The sequence below is a fragment of the Erpetoichthys calabaricus genome, chromosome 1 (assembly GCF_900747795.2).
Source record: "Erpetoichthys calabaricus chromosome 1, fErpCal1.3, whole genome shotgun sequence".
Classification (NCBI taxonomy): Eukaryota; Metazoa; Chordata; class Cladistia; order Polypteriformes; family Polypteridae; genus Erpetoichthys; species Erpetoichthys calabaricus.
The window spans coordinates 139,687,791-139,704,444 of NC_041394.2; the positions used below are offsets into that span (position 1 = coordinate 139,687,791).

The following is a 16,654-nucleotide window of genomic DNA, read 5'->3' on the forward strand; positions in this document are numbered from 1 at the left end:
TATCTTTCAAGCCAGCCTTGTAGCTGAAAGTGGGTTACACTTGTTCAGAAGGAGAATTATGAGGCGTCAAAATATAAAACACCTTATTACTTCAATTAATTAGCACTTCCTTAGAAAGCCTAATTCAATTAGTTTTTAATTTTCTCCACTTCTTTTTAAAATTATATTTAAGACCCTGTGCTCTCAAAAAGAATGAGATTGTAGTGCTTTATATACACAAGAAAATGCTCAGCCTAAAATACAGTTTTATAAACTCGAAGGAACTCAATGATAGACTGTTAAAAGCAGCATGGGGGTATCACTGACTTAGTTCCTAAAACTCTGATGGGTCTCAGCTTTTGATATTTTTAGTGAAAATAAAGTTTCTGATAATCTGCTATTCCTTCACCAAGGTCTTCATGATCAGCAGATATTAAAAAATACATATTTGGTTACTTAAGGCAAGTTTAATCTGTGTATTTTTCAAATTTAGACACACAACATAATCAGGCAACGGTGATTATTTAAAAGTATTTTAATGATTCTGCACTCTTTTTATAGACTTTAATTGCAGTATTTTCTTTTTTTTTTCTTGAATGAGAGGAATACATTTCTATCATTATTTATTCAACTCATAATCATTCTGATTGTGTTACAATTATTTTACACCTTGATGCACCTCCAACTTGGATGTTAGTGGGTGCCAACATTATGGTTGGATTTTGTGTACCATTGCTAGCTGTACTACCAGCTCGTAACAACTATACATCACCGTTGTGATAATAGAAAGATCAGCATTGCACACCTCCTGGTTGTATAAGTTTCTGGATACAAATAAAAGACTTCTCATGTTGTTAGTAGTGTGTTTTTCACTTAGAACTTTGAAAATTGTCACATTTTAATCACTGCAGAAGTGACAGAAAATGAAACGAGAAAACCAGAAGTGCTAATCCAAATAACATTGCCAAAAGTCTCACCACTGCCATGTCTTAATTACCCCTAACTAGCTATGAAGAAGGATGCTCTGAGGCTTGGTGCTGCCATCTTACATAGATGAAGTGTGATGACATGTTGCATCTTGTGTTTATCAAATGTAAAAAATGTGACCATAGCCATATAAAAATTGATATTAAAAGGAGGATGTATGTGCACATTACTAGTTGGATCTAAAAACCACATAAAATAAAGCAAAATTACACAACATTCTCATGCATATTACTTCTAGTTCAGACTTTCCACAGCCAAAACATATCTTGGCAGTATCATGATCAAGGCAGAAACCAATGATGTATCCACTCATGCAAAGACCCACTCTCACATTTGCACAGGACTAATTTATGTTGTGATAATGTCACACAAGGGCTGAAAAAAATGGGTGCAGACATTGAATAACCACGAGCCAGATGAAGTCATTTACAGGCAGCAGGTCTAACTCTTACTTAAAAGGCAAGTTTCAAAAATGTGGATAAGACTCTATAAATAAAGAAATTCAAAGCGTTTACAAATTGAATGGAGGAAAACTGTAAAACCTATGGTCTGAATACAAAATAAAACATATTTCCTTTGTTTAAAGATTTACTCAAAAAGAATTCAAATATTAAGAAAGAAAAGCATGGCAGGAAAAAATAAGCAAAATAGGTTCTGCCAAAAGGCAAAACCTAAAAGCAACCAATCAAGAAAACACATGTCAGAAACAGTACTTTAAATAATACCAGGGATCTAAAGCCAGGAAATCCAACCATCAAAAAGAAGTGTGATTCAAAAAATAGAAATCAAAATCAAAGCCAGAGCTGCAGCAGTTTCTCTGTTTATACTGCTGGCTACAGTCTCCCAGCTGCATAATCAGGTGGCCCTGGCCCCTTGGGCTCCACAAAAAAGAGACAGGGCCAAAAGATAAATAAGTAAAATCATTAAATAAAATGCATACTGAACAAAACCAAAAAGATAATTAATAACATTCAAATTCTGTTTTATTAATAAAAAAATGACTAAATAAACAAAATAATAGGAAACCTAAAGAAATCAGGGCTTTGGTAGGGTTTGGTAATTGGTTGGGGTGGTTTAGGCATACATAGGGATATTGGGTGAATTCCTCAGCAACAGTAATTGGGTTTGAGAAATGAACCCAGAATATTTGATCCATGAGGTAGTGGGGTTAACCGCTGCTCCACTGTACTGCTCCCAAATATAATCCTCAAGAAAAAAAATCAACATAGAAATATAGATTATTCCCAGAAACAGTAAATTACAACCTCCTAAATGCCATGTTGCTATGAAGAAGGTTTCTGATTTTTGCTCTCATGGCACTAAAATGAAGTTGCTGAAGTCATTCGTATGGAAATTGTCCATGTGTGAAACTCAGGCCAGTTAGTTTCTCTTCATTTTACTTTTCATTTAGTGTACTTCCCATTGATAACTTCAAAGTGTTTATTTAAATGTGTAATGTGAATGTAAAAGGTGACATGCTGGCACAGTGGTTACTGCAGCTACCTTGCAGCTCCAGGAGATTGAGTTTAGATTCCAGCACAGCCACTGTCTGTGTAGAGTTTGCTCATTCTCCCTTTGTGTGTGTGTGGTTTTTTTTTGCTTTTCCTTTTATGTTTCAGTGTAGTCACTATCCATCCTTCTTTGACTTTAAGCAACCTAAAAACTCCACACCCTACCCCAACCGGCTTTACTTTGTTTATCATGCTAACTTCTGTATTTTCTGTCATAACTATTGAAGTCGCCTTGCATCAACCCATGGTGAGACCATTTCCCTAATCCATGTTTCTTTCCTGCGGTGGGCTACAACAACAACAACAACAACAACAACATTTATTTATATAGCACATTTTCATACAAAAAGTAGCTCAAAGTGCTTTACATAATGAAGAAAAGAAGAATAAAAGACAAATAAGAAATTAAAATAAAAATAGGGCTGGCGCCCTATGTTTGCTGGGATTGGCTCCAGCAGACCCCCTGTGACCCTTAGTTAGGATATAGCGGGTTGGATAATAGATGGATGGATGGATGTTTCTTCCATGCCTGGCCTTTCCTTGGCACTTCTATGGTAACTAAACAATCATCCATACTAGCCTTAATCATTCAAATTCTCACCTTTGGAAAGCAGTCCTTTACAGAGTTATAGCCACTAGTTACTCCTACTGTTACATTATGTAAAGACACCAGCTAACCAAATTCCTGAAGCTGGGGAGGAAAACTCAAGCATCCAGAGGAGCCTCCAGAAATATGGGTACAATGTGAAAACTCCATATGCACAGAGAAGGCCAAGCCACAAATTGAACCCACGTTCCTGTAACTATGTTATATTACCCTTACGCACCACCCTACCCAATTTCTGAACCACACTTTATTGATTACAGGGGGTTCGTCAACTTTGAGTCCATTCCAATAGAATCTAGTTCATGGCTAAGACATAAGCAGAATGAGATGCCACTCCGTCACATGCCATATTAGTGCACACCTATAGCAGATATTCCTGAAGATCTTTTTTATTTATTTTTTTAAAAGAACCAAGGCTTCTACTACGCAAAGCCTATTATCACACTAGAAAAAATAAATGAAAAGTAAAGAGGCCAATATGTGTATTGACACAGCCTTCACCTAGAGTGGATTGACTAAATGTTTTCAGCCTCTAAACCTAAAATTTTATTCTGTCTAGTCTCAATTATTTTGCTGCTGTGTACATTTTTCTATCTCAAAATGAACAGTTCAGTTTATAATACAAGTAATTAGTTTTGAACATTTCATTCTCACATGGATGAAGGAATGGCAAACACACTATTACTATGCCTCCTTAAATTCAGTATTTAGATTTTAAGAGAACAGCACCAAGTGCAACTGAAATATAGTAACTATAAGGGTATTAAACTGGTGTCAAAACCACTTTTACACAAAGCCTTAACATGTTTCTCCCTGTCGGCCATTCATGAAAACTGAAAAGTCAAGTATTCGATTAAAATCCATACATGTAAACTTAAACATTCTGATGAATGGGTTTTTAAATAGTGAAGTGTTTCTCACATTGACAACAGTGAAAAAAGTTCTCCCAGTTTTGTTCATCTCCGATAGAAAGAAATCTATTGAATAATTATGTTGATTGTAAAAGAATCAAATTGATTGATAATATATTATCTTCAAGTTAATTGGTAGATTTGTCTGTAAACAAAAAAGAAAATTTTGTCACAGATGATCATGTTCATGTAGGTAGTCTGCCTAAATATAATATACTAGCTGTGTAAGCCCGTGCTGTAAAAAGTCAGAGGTCCTAGAAACTATTGAAATAATTGTCAGGTAATTGAAAGGAACTACTCTGGACATCTCTCTCTTAGGAGGTTTCATTTTGCCGACATGCTTGCATCGCTTGTGTATTAGCGGCAGGAGGAAAAGTAAGAGGGATACGGTTTTGCAGATCTGCTTGCCTCATTTCTGTATTAGCAACTAAGTGAGTGACTTTCTTCGGAGCTTTTGCTTTGCAGATGTGCTGGCCTCACTTGCGTATCCTCGGAGGTGGAGCCCTTACCCCGACTCCACCTCTCATTTCTGAGCCAGTCAGACACACACACTTCCACACATAGACGTTTATATACAAGATGTACTGGGGTTGATCTAGACCAGGAGTTCTCTAATTCAGTTCTGGGGTTCCACTGTTGGTACCAGTTTTAGGTTAACCAGGTGAACTGTCAGTGTGTCATTTTACGTCTAATTGATCTCATTGTTTAATTAAATGTTTTTTTATCTTTTCTTATTTGGCATTACTGTGGTGGGTTGGCACCCTGCCCGGGATTAGTTCCTGCCTTGTGCCCTGTGTTGGCTGGGATTGGCTCCAGCAGACCCCCGTGACCCTGTGTTCGGATTCAGCGGGTTGGAAAATGGATGGATGGATATTTGGCATTAGAAAAGTGCAGTGGTATAAGATTTTCATTTATAAAAGTTTTTTTCCCCATAGCTCTGAATAACAATGACAATTACAAATGAGTGAAGTAGACACTAAAATTATGAATATGGAAAGGCTGCAGCTACTCCAGTGTGAGATCCACTAACATGCCCTCATGTTAAGTCCTACATTGAAAGAGTGGCTGTTGGGATAAACTTTGGGCTAATGAGAAAGTTTAGAAATATTGTAGATGGATACATCTTACAAATTAGGCAGTCCTCTTTTAGCGTTTTAGCGATGTAACCTACTGAATAAATCTATTAAGAATATTTTTAATGTTCACGTTTAATGTTAACTTTTCCAGAGAACACAGTTCAGCACTGCACAATGCACATGATTTAAATGTCATGCATTGACCCTCTTATAGAAAAATCAATGACATGTTTACTTGATGCTTTAGTATCTTGAAAAATATTGTCAGCTACTCTATATAAATCTGCTTTTATATTGTTTACTGTAGTATGTCAAGCTTCATAAATAATTCATCAACTGATATATTTTTTAAATGCTCCCTGTAAATCAGCAGAGAGCATTCCTGTAATTATTAAGAAACAGTTTGTGTAATTGCATAACAGAGAGTTAAATGTGCCTACACTAGATGATGCAGTCTCCTCCAAACTCAAAGATGATTGTGTATTACCAGGTTCAAGTAAAGGCTTTATAAATGGTTTAGTTTTGCATTTAAGAGGCTGCTCAGCCTTGCTTTTCAATAACTTAACATTCTCAGATCTGCTTAATTCAATTCAGGTTCATAAGGGGCCAGAGACTCTACTGGCAGCCTCTGCGGCAAGTCAGGAACTAACGGTTTGTCAGGGCACAAGTCCATTGCAGTATCCAATCACACATGGTACCACATGGAGCCAAGAGTCATTTATCAACCTAATGTGCATGACTTTGAGATGTGAGAGAACAATCCAGGCAGGCAACAATTTAGGCATGGGAATACAATCTAGGAAGTTAGCTTGATGCGACATTTTCACTAACTACTACATTAGTGTCACCAATTTTATAAAATAAACTTCACAAAAATGTTTTAAACTGCTGCTAAGAAACAACCTTAAAATTTTCCAAAGGGTTTTTATTTATACTGTAAGACTGCATGATTGTTGTTATTGCTGCTGCTAGTTATCTAAAGATTTCCAGACTTGGATATATTATACAGTATTCTGAGTCAATCTAGTAAAGATTGACTGTGGAAGGGTCTGCTTTGTTTATCAACGTGAGAGTATTCACAGTTGTCTCCAACTGTTGGTATTATTAAACAGATTGATTTTTTATGCCACATTCATTTAAAACTAGTTACGTTTCCTTGTCATGTATTATACACCAGACAGTCAGAAATCTGAAAACTGAAACTGATCACTATGACATTTCACTGGTGAAATTTAAGAGGTCTCAGTCTACACACATTCAAATCAGTGGATGTTCTACAATGTGGTCTCTAGTTATACTCACCAAAATGTGGCATTGTGCATCATGATCCAGGATCAGTGGCACATATGAATTATGATGGGAGTCAAGTAAATTCCTACTGCATTAAATGGTGGTGAATCATAGCTATTCATGCAATTATACTCCTCGATTGTCTGTATATATTTGTTATTTAGCTTTTGAAATCTGAGATGGATTAATTTTTTTTTTAATTTAGATCTGCAGTGTCTCTTCAGGGAAAGCATTTCATCAGAATAAGTGTTATCTGTACACTCCTGTCAGGGCCTCATACTACAAGCAGTATTTGATCCGGATGAGTTTTGTATGTTAAATACGACTCAAAACTGACATGCACATCTTTTAGACTCTGATTTCACTCTCTGGGTCCAAACCTTGGGCACTGTTTATCTAAACATGCTTGAAGATTTCCAGATGTGGTGTCTACGGTGAATGCTGGGGGTCTCATTGTGCAATTACTTAGGAAATGAAACCATTAGGGAGTGTGCGATAAGTAACCATTAGTCAAAGCTTAGATACAAAAACGAAGTCTCTACGGGTTTGGTCATGTCTGCAGAATAGGCATCTGCCACCTACCCACAAAAACTAGTGAAATGGAAGGTATAGTGAACTGCCCCAAAGAAAATGTGGATATGAGAAATCAAAGATTACCTGCTGAACCAGCAACTCATGGTATTGGATGCATGACAAGGGGCTATAGATTGAAAAGCTTGGAAAGTAGTAGTGCAAGATGCTGGATGTCCAGTGGTACCCACAGCAACATATTGGCTCCATGGCCAACCACGTCCAGACACTCACTAAGAGAAAAAAGGAGAAAGAATTAAAGGCTACTGACAGTGTATACAGATCCCTTATTTTATAGATCATCTTTCAGTTAAAGATATAACTATACTTTATAGAAACATTGTTTATCAACCTTTCTTTTGTTGTGACCCACTTTTTCTCACGTTATGAATCTAGCCCAATCAATTTGGAAGCGTGAGATCTCCCCCTTAGTGAACTAAGAAGGTTGATGGCTTCCCTTGGTGAATTGATCCTGATTGCGTGGCTTCCCCTTTTGGAAAATAGGTTGTGATTGTCAGAACTGGGTGGGTGGGGGATGAGAGCATTTGTCACAGTGGTCACCCACTCACAGTCCTTTGTGCGACCCACTATCATTAAAAACAATGGCAACTCGTGACCCACTGCCGACAGCCCCAGTGGTAGAGAGACACTGCTCTAGAACATCAACTTACACTGGCTAGCGGCTTATTGGCAACAGGGAGATGAGTACATCCCATTATAATCCATACAAATTCAGTAAAGTGTGCAAGTGTACCAGTAGGATATAGGCAGGAGTCAGCCTTGCAGAAATAACTAGAAGTGCGTTCTCCAGGAAAATCTGACCACCTGAAAGGAAAGCAGTGCTGGTTGAGACACATCACTACTCCATCAGTTTGGCAGATGGTAAAAGAAATGTTACTGTTAATCTCCTGGGTGAGCACAAGAAACATAGAACAAATGCCTGTCTCCTTAAAAGAGAAAGATACTAGGTTCACAAGTATAGTTCACTCAGACACAGCTGTGGTCTAGTAGCTTCAGACCTTTTGAAAGATAATTTTTATCTCAGTAATACATACATACATACAATACACATGTGCTGCATATATTTAAGGCAACTCTTGCTAGTGTGTCAGTTTCAAATCTAGATAGGCAATCTAGGCCTTTGTCCATTCAGGCCTAATTCTAAGGAGCTAGACTACAAACTGAAAATTTCTCTGTTTAATCCATTTTTTGACTTAGCTAATCTTCTAAGAAAGAATGAAAATCAGGATAGTAAACTGTGCATGTTTTAAAACAAAGAAACAATAAATCTAATATACAAATATAATTAATTAGAAAAATTACATGTCAATAAAATATAAATCCTTAGCCTCTAAAGAAATGTTGTAATATTATGTTGCTCTTGTAAGTTACCCTAGATAAATGTATCACACAAATGAACACTTAATTATGACTGCTCCCAGACTCATTTAAAACATGTTGTAGAACTTTTCCAGAGAATACTGCTGAAGATGCATCACTTTTTATTACTAACCCACGTGAGATATGCAGTTTCACTGTACTCATTTATATAGTTAATTTTTGTTCTAATACCACTAGGAGCAGGTAATTAAATTTGGAAAAACACACCGTTAAAAATATCAGGTCATATACTTAGCGTAAGGACAACAATAGTAGAAATTTGCTAGCAGCCTACAATGAACTAATTTAACAAAAGGGTTAAATATATTCATCAAACTGATTAATCTTCCAAATGAAACAATAAATAAAAATAAAACCACGTTCAAAAGATTCTAAGGTAGGAAAGTCAAACAAAGTGAAAGCATGTAACTGTAGGAACGATTATGAAAGCTGGCAATCCTGGTCTTCCTAGACCTAATCTGTGTACCAGATGATGGAAGTGGTATAGATATTAAGCCATGGCACTTTACTGACAAAAATTAATAAATATAAAAATTTACTGGTTGTGAATTTAGTTTGCGAGGGAAGACTTCTCCAGAGCTGCTGAACAGGGTAGTCAGTTGATCTGAATGAAGAGAAAGCACTTCATCTGGGCCTTCAAGTGGGTGTATGACACCTAGAGGGTGAGCCCAGGACCCTGGGATTCACTGCTGAACCCTCTGGAGGTGTTGTGGGTCTGTTAGCTGAACATTGAGGAAGGAATATGAACTTGAAAACCTAGAAGATGCCACCACTCACTTGACCATCCCACAGAGCCCATATGTTTAGGAGGTCATTCCAACAAGAAATATTGGAACTGTTTCTGTGTGAATCATCAAAAGCCATAACAGTATAGAAGACCCTTGATGATTGAATCATAAATGGCCACATTAAAACTGAAGATTGTCTACTTACTAAACTATCGTGCTATGTTGAAAGAGCAATCTTATGGGGGAGCAGCCTTTGAAGTATTACTGATTGGATCGTGAAAGGCCACAGCAATGCAGAAGACTTTGCTGGTTGGATCATAAGGAGCCATAGCAAAGCAGAAGAAAGTCCACTTACTTGACTGTTTCAAAGAGTCGGGTGCATGACTAAGAGATAGTAACATCTAGTCCTACATTACAGATGTTTTGATAGTAATTAGATTGCCTTCTTTTGTCCCAGTTTAACAATATTTAAGTGGTGGAACAAAGGCAAAGTGGTTACTACTTCTCCATTCACAGCTCCAGGTGTTGTAACCTGCAGCTTACACCTTTGATCTGTGTATTAAGTTCAGTTGGCCACTCTGATTTGGCCAAAGTATAACTCAGTGTGGTTGTATAGATGAGTACATCCATGCAGGATTGAATCCTGCCTTGCGCCCAGTTCTGCTAGGATAAGCTCTGACACAAAAACATCCTAAGGTAGATAAACAGGCTGGTCAGTGGCCAGGTGAAATTTTTACTTAGGAATAACAGAACTGAATTATAATTCAAATGACAGGTAGATATTTGGCTAAATAGACACATTTAGGCAAAGTTACGGTATCTTGTTCCAGATTTGATACACCCCATTTCAAAATTCCAGAATAATGCAGCCAAATTGCAAGAGGTACAAGGGCAATTTGTATAATAATATCACTCTCTGCCTTACTTTCTCAATAGTTAAATACTTTGCCACATTTTCATATTTCCTGATAACATCAATCCCGATGAGTTCCTGAACTAACCAAGGCACATTTATATTACTAAAAACTGTGTGTGCTTGAGGCAGCCAGCAGCTGACTTATTCCATCATAGTATAGTTTGTAAGGCTATGTGTTCAGAGCAGCAATGGACTTTCTGCACTCCTACAGGAATGTAAGGAATTATGATGTTAGACATAGAAAGAAATCGAGAAAGAAACAAAATCCATTTGCTATTAAATGATTAACCTAGACAGAAACAGAATATACATTGAGCAAATGTTTTAAATTTGAGACTCCACCACCCTTGGGTGGAGTGTGACATTTAGGCAATGGGGGCAGATGAACCACAAAAAATAATTGCATTTTTTTTGAGAGTCACAACTGCATTGTGCATATTTACATCATATCCCAAGTTACATAAATTAGTCCTACCCTGTATATATAAAATTAGAATTTAAACTAAATCTTAATTGTATTAACAAGTTTCTTCTTCTTCATTCAGCTGTTGCCGTTAGGGGTCGCTACAGCGGATCATCTTCTTCCATATCTTTCTGTCCTCTGTATCTTGTTCTGTTACACCCTCCACCTGCATGTCCACTCTCACCACATCCATAAACCTTCGCTTAGGCCTTTCTCTTTTTCTCTTGCCTGGCAGCTCTATCCTTAGCATCCTTCTCCCAATATACTCAGCATCTCTCTTCTGCACATGTCCAAACCAGCACAATCTTGCCTCTCTGACTTTGTCTCCCAACTGTCCAACTTGAGCTGACCCTCTAATGTACTCATTTCTAATCCTATCCATCCTTGTCACACCCAATGCAAATCTTAGCATCTTTAACTCTGCCACCTCCAGCTCTGTCTCCTGCTTTCTGGTCAGTGCCACCGTCTCCAACCCATATAACATAGCTGGTCTCACTACCGTCCTGTAGACCTTCCTTTCACTCTTGCTGATATCCGTCTATCACAAATCACTCCAGACACTCTTCTCCACCCATTCCACCCTGCCTGCACTCTCTTTTTCACCTCTCTTCCACAATCTCCATTACTCTCGTACTGTTGATCCCAAGCATTTAAACTCATCCACCTTCACCAACTCTACTCCTTGCATCCTCACCAGTCCACTAATCTCCCTCTCATTTACACACATGTATTCTGTCTTGTTCCTACTGACCTTCATTCTTCGCCTCTCTAGAGCATATCTCCACCTCTCCAGGGTCTCCTCAACCTGCTCCCTACTATCGCTACAGATCCTGTCTAATCTCGTTTGTCAACCTGTCCATCACCATTGCAAATAAGAAAGGGCTCAGAGCCGATCCCTGATGTAATACCACCTCCACTTTGAATGCATCCGTCACTCCTACCGCAGACCTCACCACAGTTACACTCTTACATACTTGTCTGCCACTCCCGACTTCCTCATACAATGCCACAACTCCTCTCGAGGCACCCTGTCATATTCCTTCTCCAGGTCCACAAAGACACAATGCAAGCCCTTCTGGCTTTCTCTATACTTCTCCATCAACACCCTCAGAGCAAACATCACATCTGTGGTGCTCTTTCTTGGCATGAAACCATACTGCTGCTCACTAATCATCATCTCACTTCTTAACCTAGCTTCCACTACTCTTTCCCATAACTTCATGCTGTGGCTCATCAATTGTATTCCCCTGTAGTTACTGCAGTCCTGCACATCCCCTTATTCTTAAATATTGGCACCAGTACACTTGTTCTCCACTCCTCAGGCATCCTCTCAATTTCCAAGATTCCATTAAACAATTTGGTTAAAAACTCCACTGCCATCTCTCCTAAACACCTCCATGCTTCTACAGGTATGTCATCTGGACCAACAGCTTTTCCATTCTTCATCTTCTTCATAGCTATTCTTACTTCCTCCTTGCTACTCCATTGCACTTTCTGATTCACTATCTCCACATCATCCAACCTGTTCTCTCTCTCATTCTCTTCATTCATCAGCTTCTCAAAGTACACTTTCCATCTGCTCAACACACTCTCCTCGCTTTTGAGTATGTTCAATCTTTATCCTTTATTACCCTAACCTGCTGCACATCTTTCCCAGCTCTGTCCCTCTGTCTAGCCAATCGGTACAGGTCCTTTTCTCCCTCCTTAGTGTCCAACCTTTCATACAACTCATCATACGTCTTTTCTTTAGCCTTTGCCACCTCTCCCTTCACCTTGCACCTTATCTCCTTGTACTCTTGTCTACTTTCTGCATCTCTCTGTCTATCCCACTTATTCTTTGCCATCCTCTTCCTCTGTATACTATCCTGTACTTCCCCATTCCACCACCAGGTTTCCTTTTCCTCCTTTCTCTGTCCATTTGTCACGCTAAGCACTCTTCTTGCTGTCACCCTTACTTCATCTGCTGTAGTTTCCCAACTGTCTGGTAACTCTTTACTACCACCCAGTGCCTGTTTCACCTTCTCCCTAAACCCAACCTTGCAGTCTTCCTTTTTCAACTTCCACCATTTGATCCTTGGCTCTGTCCTCACTCTCTTCCGCTTCTTGATCTCCAGCATCATCCTACAGACCACCATCCTATGCTGCTTAACTACACTTTCCCCTGCCACCACTTTGCAGTCTTCAATCTCCTTCAGATTGACTCTTCTGCATAGGATGTAATCTACCGGTGTGCATCTTCCTCCACTCTTGTACGTAACTCTATGTTCCTCCCACTTCTTAAAATACGTATACACCATAGCCATGTCCTTCCTTTTGGCAAAATCCACTATCCTCTGACCTTCTTCATTCCTCTCCTTGACACCATACCTACCCATCACCTCGTTGTCTCCACTGTTCCCTTCACCAACATGTCCATTGAAATCCGCTCCAATCACCATTTTCTGTCCCTTGGGTACACTGTTCATCACTTCATCCAACTCACTCCAAAAATCTTCTTTCTCATCCATTGCACACCCAACTTGTGGGGCATATGCACTAACAACATTCATCATCACACCTCCAATTTCCAGCTTCATAATCATCTCTCTGTCTGACACTCTTTTCACCTCCAAAACACTCTTGACATACTGTTCCTCTTTACATTAGCTGTGGTCATTTATTTAAGTAACATAATCCATCCAATACGGGGGAGACACCCCTTAAACTCCTCCTATGCCATCAACCCTGTGGTAAAAGAGAATGGAAAAGTCTCCAAGAAAACAAATCCATCAAGAAGAACAGTAATAGGAACAGAATATCAGTAGAAAAATAACAGTGATTTATGGCAGTTTATGTATCACCCAATAACCAGTGATCATGACAATTATTTTCAATAACAAGTGTTGTTGCATGTCCTTATTGTGTTCAGTTCAAAACAGAATGTAGCAATTCAGTTATCAAACTAAAATATCTAATAGTAATTATACATTCATTTTCCATAAAAGGCCTTAGGGCTGCAATACATTTTGTTCAAGCTTCAGATCAATGCATTTATTCAAAGCAGACAGTCATGAAAGCATCAGCAAACTTTGTATTTATGACTCCATGTTGGGAAGCAGCTGTCTTTTTTTTTTCTTCTTTATCATTAGAGACTGTAATCAGAAAGACAGGGACGTTTTAACATGTTCATCAGATATATTTTACTCCCAACCAAAATTTTTTTTTTTTGTATTTTTTTTTTATTATGCTTCCCATCAGCATTAGCAGGGCACAAGTTAAATATGATGTTTAAAGAAACTTGAAGGGTCTGTTTGGATTCTAATTATACTGAGGATGATCCCTCTTGCGCCTATGATATTTTGGTCAAAACAGTGTCATTTTATTTTAGCAGTAAAAGCGAACAATGTGTTTTAGTCTAAGTCATCCCTTCTGCTCAGCCTGCAATTAACTTTCTTACTCTCCATTACAAATGGCCCTAAAGAAGGATTAGAAGAATACAAATGCAGCCTGCTGCATCTTCATAGTGTAACTGCCAGTACCAAACATATTCCTTTGTCGTGTCCTGTCATATCTTTGGCATGAACACCTCAGAGGAAGCATTACCCGATCAAGAACTAACAATCTTGAAGTCAAACGCCCAATCGTCAGTTTTCCTGATTAAACAGGAATGCTTGTTTCCCTTACCCATCAAGAAAGCCCTTTTGTTATTTAAATATTCATCACGTTGACACAAATATAATCCTGTTTTCATGAATAACAGATTGTGTGGGGGAAGGCTGTTGAGCGCTGTGCAGAAGGAGAAAGCTGCTTTTCTGATTATTTATCCCAAGACAGAGCACTCCGTGTCACCGCCATGGTGTGCTTTGTTAGTGTCATTTTCCCAGAGCTGCATTTCTAATTTTCATGTATAAGCTGTAACGGCACCACTCTTTTTTTTCTCTCCTTTCTGTGTTTGTTTCATTCAAGCTGTAAAGCTTTGAATTTTACAGATTGTTGTTGCAGGAATGACAATCTTCTTGTTTATTTTATTAATCTTTTTTACTTAAGGTACATAAATATTTTGACTTAAAATATAAATTCAGTTAGAATAGGGTGTGTCCTACAAAAGATTCTATAATAAATCAAGTTTTACTGTTGTTTCTGTCGAACACTGATTTAATATACATGATGTTTTAACATCATTTCAAGCAAATAAAAACTAAAAGGCTCCCAATCAAAGAAAGAAATTAAGAGACTGTTTATTATGTAATCTTTTTTAATTTTCTTCACAAATTCTTTCACACAGGTTCTTTCCTCACATTTTCCAAGAAAAGATCATGGCCAGCCATAGCTTATCCCAGCAGAACAGGGCACAAGTCAGGAAAAAAAACATGGATGACATGAGATTCCATCACTGGGGCAAAGGAAGACTTTTCAGAATAAGTCCCTAATGAGCCTTGTCAGTAACTGACAATTCTCATTTTTCTGTCTTAGAAAGCACCATTCTTATTCCCTGTATTGATCCTCCAACTGTGCTGGTAACAGATGTCGAATTTTTCAAAAAAGATATGATATACAGCCTAATATTATCTTTCTGATATTATATTTCAGTAAATATAAATCTGGTTTGACCTCATCTTACTGCCACTTACAAGCCTGTATTGACAGTAGCAGCTCTTAACCAAGTTAACCAAGCCAGAAATTCTTATATGTGCTTTTTGGGGGTTTGGGTGTTGTTTGTTTTTATCACATGTATTGGAGCTTCTGTAAATTTTTCATTTCTCCTTGGGAACAAATAAAGTATAAAGAAAGTAAGTAATTCCATGGAGAAAAATGTTTATAGAAAAATTTTCTAGAGATTATAAATAACAGCAGTCCTGTGATCCAATATTATCTTTAACATACTTGTTTTAAATAAAACAACTGCAGTCCTAATTTTATTTCTTACATTTCAGAAGAGGCAGAAGTTCACACTACACTATGTTTTGTTTTTACACTTAAGCAAAATATTACATCTTCATATGCATTTCTTACAAACACATTTATTTATTTATCACATTAAAAAAATTCTAAGTCAAACCAAACAACCCCCTGAAATCATTTATTTTCTGTGTGTGCCAGCTTTTTGCTAAATTAGTCTGTTCTCACCTATTTTTCTCATTAGCTCCCTCATTTTGTTTTGTAAAATTTTTCATAAATGTATATATACTTTTTTTTCTTTATATTTTCAGGTTCTTTTCTGCAAGAGTGATAGCGGCATTTACTACTTAGTCAAAATGAATTAAATGAACGAATAGTTGTCAATTACAAATTTCCCCTTCAGTTTCCTGAATCTGACCCAATGGAATCAGTATCTTTGTGAAGACACTGTGTTCTCCTCTTTTGTTTCCTTCTAGAATAACTGTTAACATCTTTGTAATTTTGAAGTAAGCAAAAATACTCAGGTTGAACCCACATGGTAATTCCACACAAAAACTCACCCGGTTGGGTTTTTGAGCCCACAACTGGATGTGTTACATTGCTACAGTTCTCCCCTTAAGTAAACTTCACCTACTTTCAGCCATTCTGGCATAATAAGTGGTCTATTTCAGCAGCATCAGGAGCAAGTCAGGAGTACCTGTTGAGAACCACTAATAGTGAAAGCAAAGCAAATCAGACCTCAGGTCACTGGTCTATGCAGTGGTAGCACCAACCACAATCCAAAAGCACAACCATAGGACATATTTTTGATTGTTGAAATTGACAAATCTTTCCAAAAGCATATATAACATTCTCAAACCCACTTAATCCAATTATGGGGCATGAGAGGCTGGAGTCATTGCACAAGGCCAATTTAGAAACATCAAACAACTTAACAGGCACTTCTTTGAGGAAGTGGAAGAAAAAGGAGAAAGGGCTGAGGAAAACCCATGCAGGTACAAGGTAAACATGTAGACTCAACATGAACCTTAAAAGACGCAGGATTCAAACCCAGGACACTGGATCAATGAAGCAGTGGTGGTACCCGCTGTGTTATCCCAAGTACCTGCAATCTGAGCAAATGTTGCAGTCTACTTCTAACAATGTGCATAGTGAAACAATACTCAAATATGAAAAGTATTCAAAATGCTAGCAGAAGCCTCATGCTTATAATATTCATTAACTATTTCAATTATAAGAAAATGATCAATACTTCCAAACATACAAGTCTCACCACCTTCCTCAAATCATCAGTAATTGCAGGATAAATCTTTTCTAATGCACTTTGTATTCTTTAC

At 37.8% G+C, this 16,654-nt stretch overlaps 1 protein-coding gene across 4 annotated transcripts in view; it reads left to right on the forward strand.

The window, feature by feature from the left end:
* LOC114650673 (leucine-rich repeat transmembrane neuronal protein 4-like) overlaps window positions 1-16,654 on the forward strand; it is a 651,592-nt gene that overhangs the window by 609,112 nt on the left and 25,826 nt on the right. The window lies entirely within an intron of this gene.